Raw genomic sequence first — 13,000 nt, 5'->3', positions numbered from 1 at the left:
ACAGCAACACTTTGCAAAAGTACATACTGACAAAGGCTAATAAGCATTCATCTAGAACGATTCCTAGAAACATTTTAAAAAGTCAATAATGTGGAGAGTTTTTGTAAGATGTTTCTTCCATCAACCAATGAAGAAACACATTGGTACTTTCCCATGATGAGTGAGTGCTTCAGGATCTCTTGCACTTACATGTGCAGCAGAGTACTGTAATGGAAGCATGCTGGGCCCATAACCCAGAGGTAGGCAGATTGAAACTATCCTCTGCTATATGCATTTTTTTTTGTTAATTAAAGTAATCCAAAACTGGGATTGATATTTTTGCTCTTTTATTTTTACTTAAAGTACAATAACTTTTACCATTTTAATTTGTTTTAATAGTATATTGACAGTATTGTTTTCTTTCAAAAATCCAATTAATTTTCTTTACCCGATTATTAAAATGTTAATTGACTAAAACAAACTATATTGTCACCAGAAGAGCAATACAAAATGTACAAATGATATATTAAAATCATCTTTCCAGCTTGGATTTCAATGATGCATTGGGGCAACGATTTTGTGAGAAACATTTTCAACCTTAAATAAAGATTTTCTTAATTCCTTACCTGTGTGCTAATTAGATATCACCTTGTTTTCACATTAAACAGACTTCCACATGAGAAAAAAGCAAAGATGCAGTGGCGTTAATGTTTCCTGGTGTCAACCTGTATTATTTCCGTAGATATTGAAATGAGGATGCATCTTGCTGCCTTTCCAATGAAGCAAGTTTAATTTAGTAATAGGTGAAAAACCATCCCTACAAAGATGTTAATCAGATACTTGGCTTTGTGGACACTTTTCAGAGAACAAATTTGTTAGCATAAAAATAAAGCCAGAAAATGAAGAGCTGTTTAATCACTCAATTGGATTTTTCTGCAAGCATATTTCTTTTTCTCTGCAACCCACTACTAAGTTGTGCTTCCTAGCTGTTCTTTTATAAAATCACTTAATCAAATCTAACTCTGATTACATCAGAGAAGGCCAGGTACCCTACACCATAAGAGGGGGTTTGAAATTTTGACTTGTCTACTTAAAGATCACCAAAATCTGATAACAAGGTAAATTACGTCCCTGGGTAGGATTGAACCACCAACCTTTTGGTTAATAACCGAACATGCTAACTGATTGTGCCACAGAGACACATTGCAAAAGTATATACTGACAAAGGCTAATAAGCATTCATCTAGAACGTTTCCTAGAAAAACTTTAAAAAGTCAATAATCTGGAGAGTTTTTGTAAGATGTTTCTTCCATCAACCAATGAAGAAACACATTGGTACTTTCCCATGATGAGTGAGTGCTTCAGGATCTCTTGCACTTACACGTGCAGCAGAGTACTGCAATGGAAGCATGCTGGGCCCATAACCCAGAGGTAGGCAGATTGAAACTATCCTCTGCTATATGCATTTTTTTTTGTTAATTAAAGTAATCCAAAACTGGGATTGATATTTTGCTCTTTTATTTTTACTTAAAGTACAATAACTTTTATTATTTTAATTTGTTTTAATAGTATATTGACAGTATTGTTTTCTTTCAAAAATCCACTTAATTTTATTTACCCGATTATTAAAATGGTAATTGACAAAAACAAACTACATTGTCACCAGAAGAGCAATACAAAATGTACAAGTGATATATTAAAATCATCTTTCCAGCTTGAATTTCAATGATGCATTGGGGCAACGATTTTGTGAGAAACATCTTCACCCTTAAATAAAGATTTTCTTAATTCCTTACCTGTGTGCTAATTAGATATCACCTTGTTTTCACATTAAACAGACTTCCACATGAGAAAGCAGCAAGGATGCAGTGGCGTTAATGTTTCCTGGTGTCAACCTGTAATATTTCAGTAGATATTGAAATGAGGATGCATCTTGCTTTTTTTCTAATGAAGCAAGTTTAATTTAGTAATAGGTTAAAAACCATCCCTACAAAGGTGTTAATCAGAAACTTGGCTTTGTGGACACTTTTCAGAGAACAAATTTGTTAGCATAAAAATAAAGCCAGAAAATGAAGAGCTGTTTAATCACTCAATTGGATTTTTTGGCCAGCATATTTCTTTTTCTCTGCAACCCACTGCTAAATTGTGCTTCCTAGCTGTTTTTATAAAATCACTGAATCAAATCTAACTCTGATTACATCAGAGAAGGCCAGGTACCCTACACCATAAGAGGGGGTTTGAAATTTTGACTTGTCTACATAAAGATCACCAAAATCTGATAACAAGGTCAATTACGTCCCTGGGTGGGATTGAACCACCAACCTTTTGGTTAATAGCTTTACACAGTAACTGATTGCGCCACAGCAACACTTTGCAAAAGTACATACTGACAAAGGCTAATAAGCATTCATCTAGAACGATTCCTAGAAACATTTTAAAAAGTCAATAATGTGGAGAGTTTTTGTAAGATGTTTCTTCCATCAACCAATGAAGAAACACATTGGTACTTTCCCATGATGAGTGAGTGCTTCAGGATCTCTTGCACTTACATGTGCAGCAGAGTACTGTAATGGAAGCATGCTGGGCCCATAACCCAGAGGTAGGCAGATTGAAACTATCCTCTGCTATATGCATTTTTTTTTGTTAATTAAAGTAATCCAAAACTGGGATTGATATTTTTGCTCTTTTATTTTTACTTAAAGTACAATAACTTTTACCATTTTAATTTGTTTTAATAGTATATTGACAGTATTGTTTTCTTTCAAAAATCCAATTAATTTTCTTTACCCGATTATTAAAATGTTAATTGACAAAAACAAACTATATTGTCACCAGAAGAGCAATACAAAATGTACAAATGATATATTAAAATCATCTTTCCAGCTTGGATTTCAATGATGCATTGGGGCAACGATTTTGTGAGAAACATTTTCACCCTTAAATAAAGATTTTCTTAATTCCTTACCTGTGTGCTAATTAGATATCACCTTGTTTTCACATTAAACAGACTTCCACATGAGAAAAAAGCAAAGATGCAGTGGCGTTAATGTTTCCTGGTGTCAACCTGTATTATTTCCGTAGATATTGAAATGAGGATGCATCTTGCTGCCTTTCCAATGAAGCAAGTTTAATTTAGTAATAGGTGAAAAACCATCCCTACAAAGATGTTAATCAGATACTTGGCTTTGTGGACACTTTTCAGAGAACAAATTTGTTATCATAAAAATAAAGCCAGAAAATGAAGAGCTGTTTAATCACTCAATTGGATTTTTCTGCCAGCATTTTTCTTTTTCTCTCCAACCCACTGCTAAATTGTGCTTCCTAGCTGTTTTTTTATAAAATCACGTAATCAAATCTAACTCTGATTACATCAGAGAAGGCCAGGTACCCTACACCATAAGAGGGGGTTTGCAATTTTGACTTGTCTACTTAAATATCACCAAAATCTGATCACAAGGTCAATTACGTCCCTGGGTGGGATTGAACCACCAACCTTTTGATTAATAGCTGAACACACTAACCGATTGCGCCACAGAGACACTTTGCAAAAAGTACATACTGACAAAGACTAATAAGCATTCATCTAGAACGTTTCCTAGAAAAACTTTAAAAAGTTAATAATCTGGATAGTTTTTGTAAGATGTTTCTTCCAGCAACCAATGAAGAAACACATTGGTACTTTCGCATGATGAGTGAGTGCTTCAGGATCTCTTGCACTTACATGTGCAGCAGAGTACTGCAATGGAAGCATGCTGGGCCCATAACCCAGAGGTAGGCAGATTGAAACTATCCTTTGCTATATGCATTTTTTTTGTTCATTAAAGTAATCCAAAACTGGGATTGATATTTTAGCTTTTATTTTTACTTAAAGTACAATAACTTTTACCATTTTAATTTGTTTTAATAGTATATTGACAGTATTGTTTTCTTTCAAAAATCCACTTAATTTTCTTTACCCTATTATTAAAATGGTAATTGACAAAAACAAACTACATTGTCACCAGAAGAGCAATACAAAATGTACAAGTGATATATTAAAATCATCTTTCCAGCTTGAATTTCAATGATGCATTGGGGCAACAATTTTGTGAGAAACATCTTCACCCTTAAATAAAGATTTTCTTAATTCCTTACCTGTGTGCTAATTAGATATCACCTTGTTTTCACATTAAACAGACTTCCACATGAGAAAGCAGCAAGGATGCAGTGGCGTTAATGTTTCCTGGTGTCAACCTGTATTATTTCAGTAGATATTGAAATGAGGATGCATCTTGCTGCCTTTCCAATGAAGCAAGTTTAATTTAGTAATAGGTGAAAAACCATCCCTACAAAGATGTTAATCAGATACTTGGCTTTGTGGACACTTTTCAGAGAACAACTTTGTTAGCATAAAAATAAAGCCAGAAAATGAAGAGCTATTTAATCACTCAATTGGATTTTTTTTGCCAGCATATTTCTTTTTCTCTGCAACCCACTGCTAAATTGTGCTTCCTAGCTGTTTTTATAAAATCACTGAATCAAATCTAACTCTGATTACATCAGAGAAGGCCAGGTACCCTACACCATAACAGGGGTTTTCGAAATTTTGACTTGTCTACTTAAAGATCACCAAAATCTGATAACAAGGTCAATTACATCCCTGGGTGGGATTGAACCACCAACCTTTTGGTTAATAGCCGTACACACTAACTGATTGCACCTCAGCGACACTTTGCAAAAGTACATACTGACAAAGGCTAATAAGCATTCATCTAGAACGTTTCCTATAAAAACTTTAAATAGTCAATAATCTGGAGAGTTTTTGTAAGATGTTTCTTCCATCAACCAATGAAGAAACACATTGGTACTTTCCCATAATGAGTGAGTGCTTCAGGATCTCTTGCACTTACATGTGCAGCAGAGTACTGTAATGGAAGCATGCTGGGTCCATAACCCAGAGGTAGGCAGATTGAAACTATCCTCTGCTATATGCATTTTTTTTGTTCATTAAAGTAATCCAAAACTGGGATTGATATTTTTGCTCTTTTATTTTTACTTAAAGTACAATAACTTTTACCATTTTAATTTGTTTTAATAGTATATTGACAGTATTGTTTTCTTTAAAAAATCCACTTAATTTTCTTTACCCGATTATTAAAATGGTAATTGACAAAAACAAACTACATTGTCACCAGAAGAGCAATACAAAATGTTCAAGTGATATATTAAAATCATCTTTCCAGCTTGGATTTCAATGATGCATTGGGGCAACGATTTTGTGAGAAACATCTTCACCCTTAAATAAAGATTTTCTTAATTCCTTACCTGTGTGCTAATTAGATATCACCTTGTTTTCACATTAAACAGACTTCCCCATGAGGAAGCAGCAAGGATGCAGTGACGTTTCCTGGTGTCAACCTGTATTATTTCAGTAGACATTGAAATGAGGATGCATCTTTGATGCCTTTCCAATTAAGCATTTTTAATTCAGTAATAGGTGAAAAACCATTCCTACAAAGGTGTTAATCAGAGACTTGGCTTTGTGGACACTTTTCAGAGAGCAAATTTGTTAGCATAAACATAAAATCAGAAAATGAAGAGCTGTTTAATCACTCAATTGGATTTTTCTGCCAGCATTTTTCTTTTTCTCTGCAACCCACTGCTAAATTGTGCTTCCTAGCTGTTTTTTTATAAAATCACTTAATCAAATCTAACTCTGATTACATCAGAGAAGGCCAGGTACCCTACACCATAAGAGGGGGTTTGCAATTTTGACTTGTCTACTTAAATATCACCAAAATCTGATCACAAGGTCAATTACGTCCCTGGGTGGGATTGAACCACTAACCTTTTGATTAATAGCTGAACACACTAACCGATTGCGCCACAGAGACACTTTGCAAAAAGTACATACTGACAAAGACTAATAAGCATTCATCTAGAACGTTTCCTAGAAAAACTTTAAAAAGTCAATAATCTGGAGAGTTTTTGTAAGATGTTTCTTCCAGCAACCAATGAAGAAACACATTGGTACTTTCGCATGATGAGTGAGTGCTTCAGGATCTCTTGCACTTACATGTGCAGCAGAGTACTGCAATGGAAGCATGCTGGGCCCATAACCCAGAGGTAGGCAGATTGAAACTATCCTTTGCTATATGCATTTTTTTTTGTTCATTAAAGTAATCCAAAACTGGGATTGATATTTTAGCTTTTATTTTTACTTAAAGTACAATAACTTTTACCATTTTAATTTGTTTTAATAGTATATTGACAGTATTGTTTTCTTTCAAAAATCCACTTAATTTTCTTTACCCTATTATTAAAATGGTAATTGACAAAAACAAACTACATTGTCACCAGAAGAGCAATACAAAATGTACAAGTGATATATTAAAATCATCTTTCCAGCTTGAATTTCAATGATGCATTGGGGCAACAATTTTGTGAGAAACATCTTCACCCTTAAATAAAGATTTTCTTAATTCCTTACCTGTGTGCTAATTAGATATCACCTTGTTTTCACATTAAACAGACTTCCACATGAGAAAGCAGCAAGGATGCAGTGGCGTTAATGTTTCCTGGTGTCAACCTGTATTATTTCAGTAGATATTGAAATGAGGATGCATCTTGCTGCCTTTCCAATGAAGCAAGTTTAATTTAGTAATAGGTGAAAAACCATCCCTACAAAGATGTTAATCAGATATTTTGCTTTGTGGACACTTTTCAGAGAACAAATTTGTTAGCATAAAAGTAAAGCCAGAAAATGAAGAGCTGTTTAATCACTCAATTGGATTTTTTTACCAGCATATTTCTTTTTCTCTGCAAACCACTGCTAAATTGTGCTTCCTAGCTGTTTTTATAAAACCACTGAATCAAATCTAACTCTGATTACATCAGAGAAGGCCAGGTACCCTACACCATAACAGGGGTTTTTGAAATTTTGACTTGTCTACTTAAAGATCACCAAAATCTGATAACAAGGTCAATTACGTCCCTGGGTGGGATTGAACCACCAACCTTTTGGTTAATAGCCGTACACACTAACTGATTGCGCCACAGCGACACTTTGCAAAAGTACATACTGACAAAGGCTGATAAGCATTCATCTAGAACTTTTCCTAGAAAAACTTTAAATAGTCAATAATCTGGAGAGTTTTTGTAAGATGTTTCTTCCATCAACCAATGAAGAAACACATTGGTACTTTCCCATGATGAGTGAGTGCTTCAGGATCTCTTGCAATTACATGTGCAGCAGAGTACTGTAATGGAAGCATGCTGGGTCTATAGCCCAGAGGTAGGCAGATTGAAACTATCCTCTGCTATATGCATTTTTTTTTGTTAATTAAAGTAATCCAAAACTGGGATTGATATTTTTGCTCTTTTATTTTTACTTAAAGTACAATAACTTTTACCATTTTAATTTGTTTTAATAGTATATTGACAGTATTGTTTTCTTTCAAAAATCCACTTAATTTTCTTTACCCGATTATTAAAATGGTAATTGACAAAAATAAACTGATGAGGATACTACTGCAGTCTTTGTTTCGTCTGTACCCGCTGAAAGAGCAGCAAAAGGTGGAGATCTTGATGGGACAGTTGAAAGGGCTTGCACTTAGAGAGGTTACTTCTTGGCCTACTGAAGAGAAGAAGACTGTGGACCAGATCCTCAACAGGCTTGCTACCACATTTGACACAAGGACAGTGTCAGAACTTAAAATGCACTTCTTTGCTCGAAAGCAACAACCAGGAGAGTCACTACGGGGCTATGCCCTCAGCTTGCAGGAAGCACTCAGAGATGTTCAGCAAGCAGACCCTGAGGAAGTGCATGACAAAGAGAAAATGTTATTGGACCAGTTCACTGAAGGTGCAAGGGGCGAATTTGTAAAAACTCAGCTGCGACTATTGAGATTGCAGAAGCCTAGAAGCACATTCCTGGATTTTAAAGAGGCTGCGATTAAAGTTCTAGGCTCTAGTCTTACTTCAGGGGCTGTTCCACAAGAGTCTATTCCAGAGATGCCACGGTATCAAGAGAATTCTGATGCCCAGGAGTCAAGTTTTAAAGGAGCTACTTACCCACCTACAGTAAAAGGAGTGACAGTGCCATGTTCAAAGACATGCATATTTGACTCTTCTAGTGAGTTACGAGGTCAGCTGGCTGAACTGACACGTAGTGTGACAGAGATGCGCAGAGACCTGCAGATTCTGAAGAGACAGCAGGCACTGCTCCATGAAGAAATGGAATGGTGCCAGGAGAGGAGACCACTGAACAGTTCCCAATGGGACCTACATAGAAACATGGAGACACTTTTTTCCAACCACTTTGCCTCCCAAAGGCGACCCATTTTTCAAAGCTGTGAAGGAAGCGGACAAATTAAGAGAGAATTTGAGCAGCCAGATCATTTAAACTCCAAATTCATGTGGTTAACCCGTTATGTTAGCCAATGCCCGGTGGTTCAAGTTTGCATCAATGGAGTCTCAATGCCCACTCTCTTAGACACTGGATCACAAGTGACCACAATACAAGCAACACAGTTTGAGCAGCATTGGACTGAGGAACAGATGTTTCCGTCAACTTCCACATTGATAAACCCGATTGCAAGCAATGGGCACTGCATCCCTTGCAAAGGATACTGGGAAGCTGAAATTCAAATCGGACGAACAGTGCTACCACAGCAAGGCTTCATCATCACCACTGCCCAAGATGATGGATTGCCTCCAGTGATAGTGGGCATGAATGTGTTGCGGAACTGCTGTGAGGAGCTCGTAGCAGCACTCCAAGGAGAGTTTCAAACTGACAAGCTCCAGGAGAAACAAGGCCTTCAACCTGGGATAGCCAAACAAAAGGGAAGAATGATAACAGAATTATCTGTAAGAGAGGAACATGAAAAAAATAAGGCTAGCCAAATAATGATAGAAATGCCCATCTCCAGTGTCCAGATTATCCGAAAGAATGCTTCAATGTTAGGCATGAATAATATAGCATCCAGTTCTAGAAACTGTGAGCAACCTATTCAAGGAACCAGTTTTGACCACCTGCAAGATAAAAGTCAGATGATAAGACACCTCAAAGCCTTACTGAAGACTGGGAAATACCTGACCAAGCGACAAAGGCAAGAATCCTCGCCAGAACTCCTGAAGTTGTTGAGACAGCGAGAAAGGCTGTTTGAAGAGAAAGGACAGTTGGTTCGATGTAGTGAAGATCCTAATACTCATTATAGGATCAGTCAACTTGTAATTCCAAGACAAAGTGCTTGTTATGTGCTTGAAGAATATCACGACAGGTCAGGTCACCCTGGGTGCAAAAGGATGGAAACAAGCATCTGGAAAAAGTTCTTTTGGGTTGAAATGAGGGAAGACATCAAGAGATGGTGCCGAAACTGTCCAACCTGTTCTGTAAGAAGAACCTTGCTGCCTCTTTCTCTCCAGAATCCATTGTCCCAAACCAGCTGTGATACTGAATCCCAAGATGGAATGGAAGAGGCTCATAAAATGTATTTACAGCAGACTAAGGTGGTTTGTCACCGACAAGGAGGCAAGAAGACTAGGGCTTGCAAAACAGAAAACCACCATAGTCAGCTGCAGTTTTGTACAGCATGTCCCAAAGACAGTTTAGAAAGAGTTCAATACTCATCCATGGCAGGGGGGTTGAGGTTTCCTAGACAAACTTTTCAAGACCATATACTGTCCAGATTTCAACCGATTGCTCCAGGAGCATGTGTTAATGTACTATAGCACAAAAGGAATTATACCTATCAGATACTGATGTTAAAAATGTTGATACATGTTAATGTTTCAGACATAAACTGTGTTCACTAATGAATGTGACTGGATATAGTGAGAAGTTTATATAGGGATAAAACCAAAATGCGTGAGGACACGCATGTTTTTGGGGGGGGGGGCACGTGTGATATCCCATAACAACAAGGACATTTTTGACAACAGTGTAGTTGCCTGTGCCATTTTAAATAAAGTTTATTTAAAAGAAAATTGAACAGCAGTTTGAGAAGTCAGTTGGAGCCATGGTGAGGAAAGAGCTGGCGACGCCATTACGCAGAGATGAGCAGCTGAGAGAGGGGAGACAAATAAGCTGAAAATTGCATGAGAGAGTAAGCAGTAGTGCAAAATACAGCAGTGGAAGTGCAGCAATTAACAAGTAAGAACGCCATGACACTCTCAGCCAAGAGAGTGCACAGCAAGTGTCAGAGACAGGAGAGTATAAAGCCTTTATACCAATGCTGACTGGCCTACATCTGAGGGGAAACTGCCTCAGAAACATCTATTGACTGGGTGAGATAAATCCATATTTATATTGAAACCTACTCCACTGCAAAGGACATTATCCTATATTTACTATACCTATGCAGCGATTTACATGGGAAGCAGCTCCAGTTTGTTTTAAACAATCATCTTTACTACACAGAGCTACAATATTTTGTTCACAGCTAAAGGAGACAATAGCTGCATATAACTATGTAACAACATAACCGGGCCCCAACGTGCACATAGAGACTCCCTGCTGTGACACCAATGTTATCTGGGACTTAAATATTGTCTGCATAAGTTGATTTCTATTACTAAGCAACATAGTATTAATCTCAGATTTAGTTATATTACCATTTGTGTAATGACTTAAAGTGTATATGGTGTCTGTGTTTAAGTTGCTTGAATCAAATCTTTCCCTTCCCTACTGTAATCAGTTCCTTTTCTGAGTTATGTGGTAAACCATTTATTCTTTCATACAAAGCCCTGCCTGCCTTTCTTTGTGTCTGGGGAAACCTTGCCTCTCTGCCAGGAATAGAGAAGAGCTGCTGCTGAAGGAGGAATAGTCCATCAAGGTATCCCTGACCTGTTCCACATAGTTTACACACTTGTTATACCGGGGTGTTACATTGTGTGTGACTGACCTTAGGAAGAAACCGGAGCCTCCGCTGCAGTGACCCAGCAACCAGGGCACGGGAGTATACAGCACCGCTGGGAGTGATGAAGCTGCAGTAAAGATGTCTATTAGACCTAGCCTGCTGCAGCCCTTGTAGATTCTCATAAAAAAAGTTCTTCTTTTCTTGTCAAAATTAATAGCTAAGAATAGGCTGCTTGAGGCAGGCCCCTGTTAAGTGGCCTGCTACTGAAGGCAACAACTACAAACTGAGCTCCCTGTTCATGGAAGCGGGGTTATAGAGGAGAATGCGCTGAGCATCTTGGGAACAGTCAAAAGCTTTGAGCCGGTTGGTGCCTCAGATCAAGATCCTACTCTACACCCCAATGTGAATCCTTGTGGAGTCCAGTGTACCCCACAGAAGAAATTAATGTGTCACACCCATTGGCAGCAACCTTAGAATAGCTGCTGACGGGCACAATTGAGAAAGGAAGGGGGGGGGGACATTTGAATCCAGCACATAGATGCAATTCAAATATGTAATTTGAACCTTCCTATTTTAAAATATAATGGATGAACCTCACCCTGTGAGAACAATCTTCATGATCAAGAGATCTCATATGCAAAATAAGTATGAGTTGGGATAGGGCTGGGGAGGGTGGCTGCTCGGGCAGCCCCTCCCCCGTCAAGTTAAGGAGATTCAACTGAGGAAGCACAAGGGAACTCTCGTCTGGTGACAACAACTGCAGGGAGACCACATCTTTTCAGATGAACATGGGAGGGCGGAAGGCTGCCTAATACTGAAGCACCATCAAATATCAAACCATATGCAATAACTAGTACAAGCATTCCTGGGGGAAGGTCTGCAGGAGACGAATTTGCATACGGTGATGTCATCCAAGCAGTGGGCCAAAGTTGGCTGGAACCCTCATCTGCATATGAAAAGAGAAAAGGGTTATGCAGGGCATGGCGGCCTTTTGCGGCGCTTGGATGACCCCTAGTTTGCATTAAACACCTCCACCCTCCTTCGGTGTGGGGCTCATGTTGGCTATGCCCCAGCCCCTGAAGCATTGAAGCTGATTTCTTGCAGCAGCTGGGCACTGTAACAGCTCCAGAGCTGCTCTGTAAGGCAAATAAAAGGGTGTGGGCCCTGCAGCACTACCTGTAGTTCGCATTGTGCGTTGGAAGGCACAAAGTAAGCAGACGGGAGAAGTCAGGATAGTGCGCAAGGGCATAGAAGGGAGCGGCTCAAGAAAAGAGAAGTGGAAACAGACAGCAAACTAGGCTGGAGAGAGACCTGAGACAAAGAGATCTGAATTATACGAGAGCCGACCAGGGGAAACACAAATTATGCAGTCAAGTTTCCCACATTTGGGGAAATCGCAGGGGCAGCACACCCAGAGTGCAATGGGTGAGCCTTGCCCTGGGAGAAGCACCTTCAAGATCATAGTATCTCACCTGGCAGGTAAGTAGGAGTTGGGCTAGAGCTGGGGAGGGTCGCTGCTCGGGCACCCCCCTGTCAAGTGAAGGAGATCCAACTGAGGCAGCACAATGGAACTCTCGAAAGAAGAACAATGCTAGAGGAAGATCTGAGACAAAGAAATCTGACTTTTACCAGAGCTGACCAGCGGAAGACACAAACACAGTTCCCCACTACCACAAATAATGCAGGCGAGTTTCCCACATTTGGGGAAATCACAGGGGTCAGCATAGCCAGAATGCAATGAATGAACCTTACCCTGGGTGAACAATCTTCATGACCATGGTGTCTCCTATGCAAAATAAGTATGATTTGGGATAGGGCTGGGGAGGGCCGCTGCTCAGGCACATCTCTGTCAAGTAAAGGAAATTCAACTGAGGCAGCACAAGGGAACTCTCATCTGGGGACAACAACTGCAGGGAGAACACATATTTTCAGATGAACATGGGAGGGCAGAAGGCTGCCTAATACTGAAGCACCCCCAAACAACAAACCAAATGCAACAACTAGTGCAAGCATTCCTGGGGGAAGGCCTGCAGCAGATGGATTTGCATATGGTGATGTTATCCAAGCAGTGGGTCAAAGTTGGCTTCAACCCTCATCTGCATATGAAAAGAGAAAAGGGGCGTGCAGGGCATGGCGGCCTTTTGCGCTGCTTGGATGACCCCTAGATCGCATTAAACACCCCC

At 39.0% G+C, this 13,000-nt stretch overlaps 2 non-coding genes across 2 annotated transcripts; both read right to left on the bottom strand.

Moving 5' to 3' along the window:
* Positions 1–12,141: 12,141 nt before the first annotated feature.
* LOC135014081 (U1 spliceosomal RNA) lies at positions 12,142–12,304 on the bottom strand. Its single transcript, XR_010212654.1, has one exon. It is a non-coding gene; the product is annotated as a U1 spliceosomal RNA (small nuclear RNA).
* Positions 12,305–12,457: 153 nt separating this feature from the next.
* Positions 12,458–12,620, bottom strand: LOC135014016 (U1 spliceosomal RNA). The gene has a single exon (XR_010212595.1). It is a non-coding gene; the product is annotated as a U1 spliceosomal RNA (small nuclear RNA).
* Between the last annotated feature and the right edge of the window lie 380 nt (positions 12,621–13,000).

The sequence above is a fragment of the Pseudophryne corroboree genome, unplaced genomic scaffold, assembly GCF_028390025.1.
Source record: "Pseudophryne corroboree isolate aPseCor3 unplaced genomic scaffold, aPseCor3.hap2 scaffold_279, whole genome shotgun sequence".
NCBI lineage: Eukaryota > Metazoa > Chordata > Amphibia > Anura > Myobatrachidae > Pseudophryne > Pseudophryne corroboree.
Note: the sequence above shows the minus strand (reverse complement) of the source record. Positions and strands in the feature narration are given on the sequence as shown.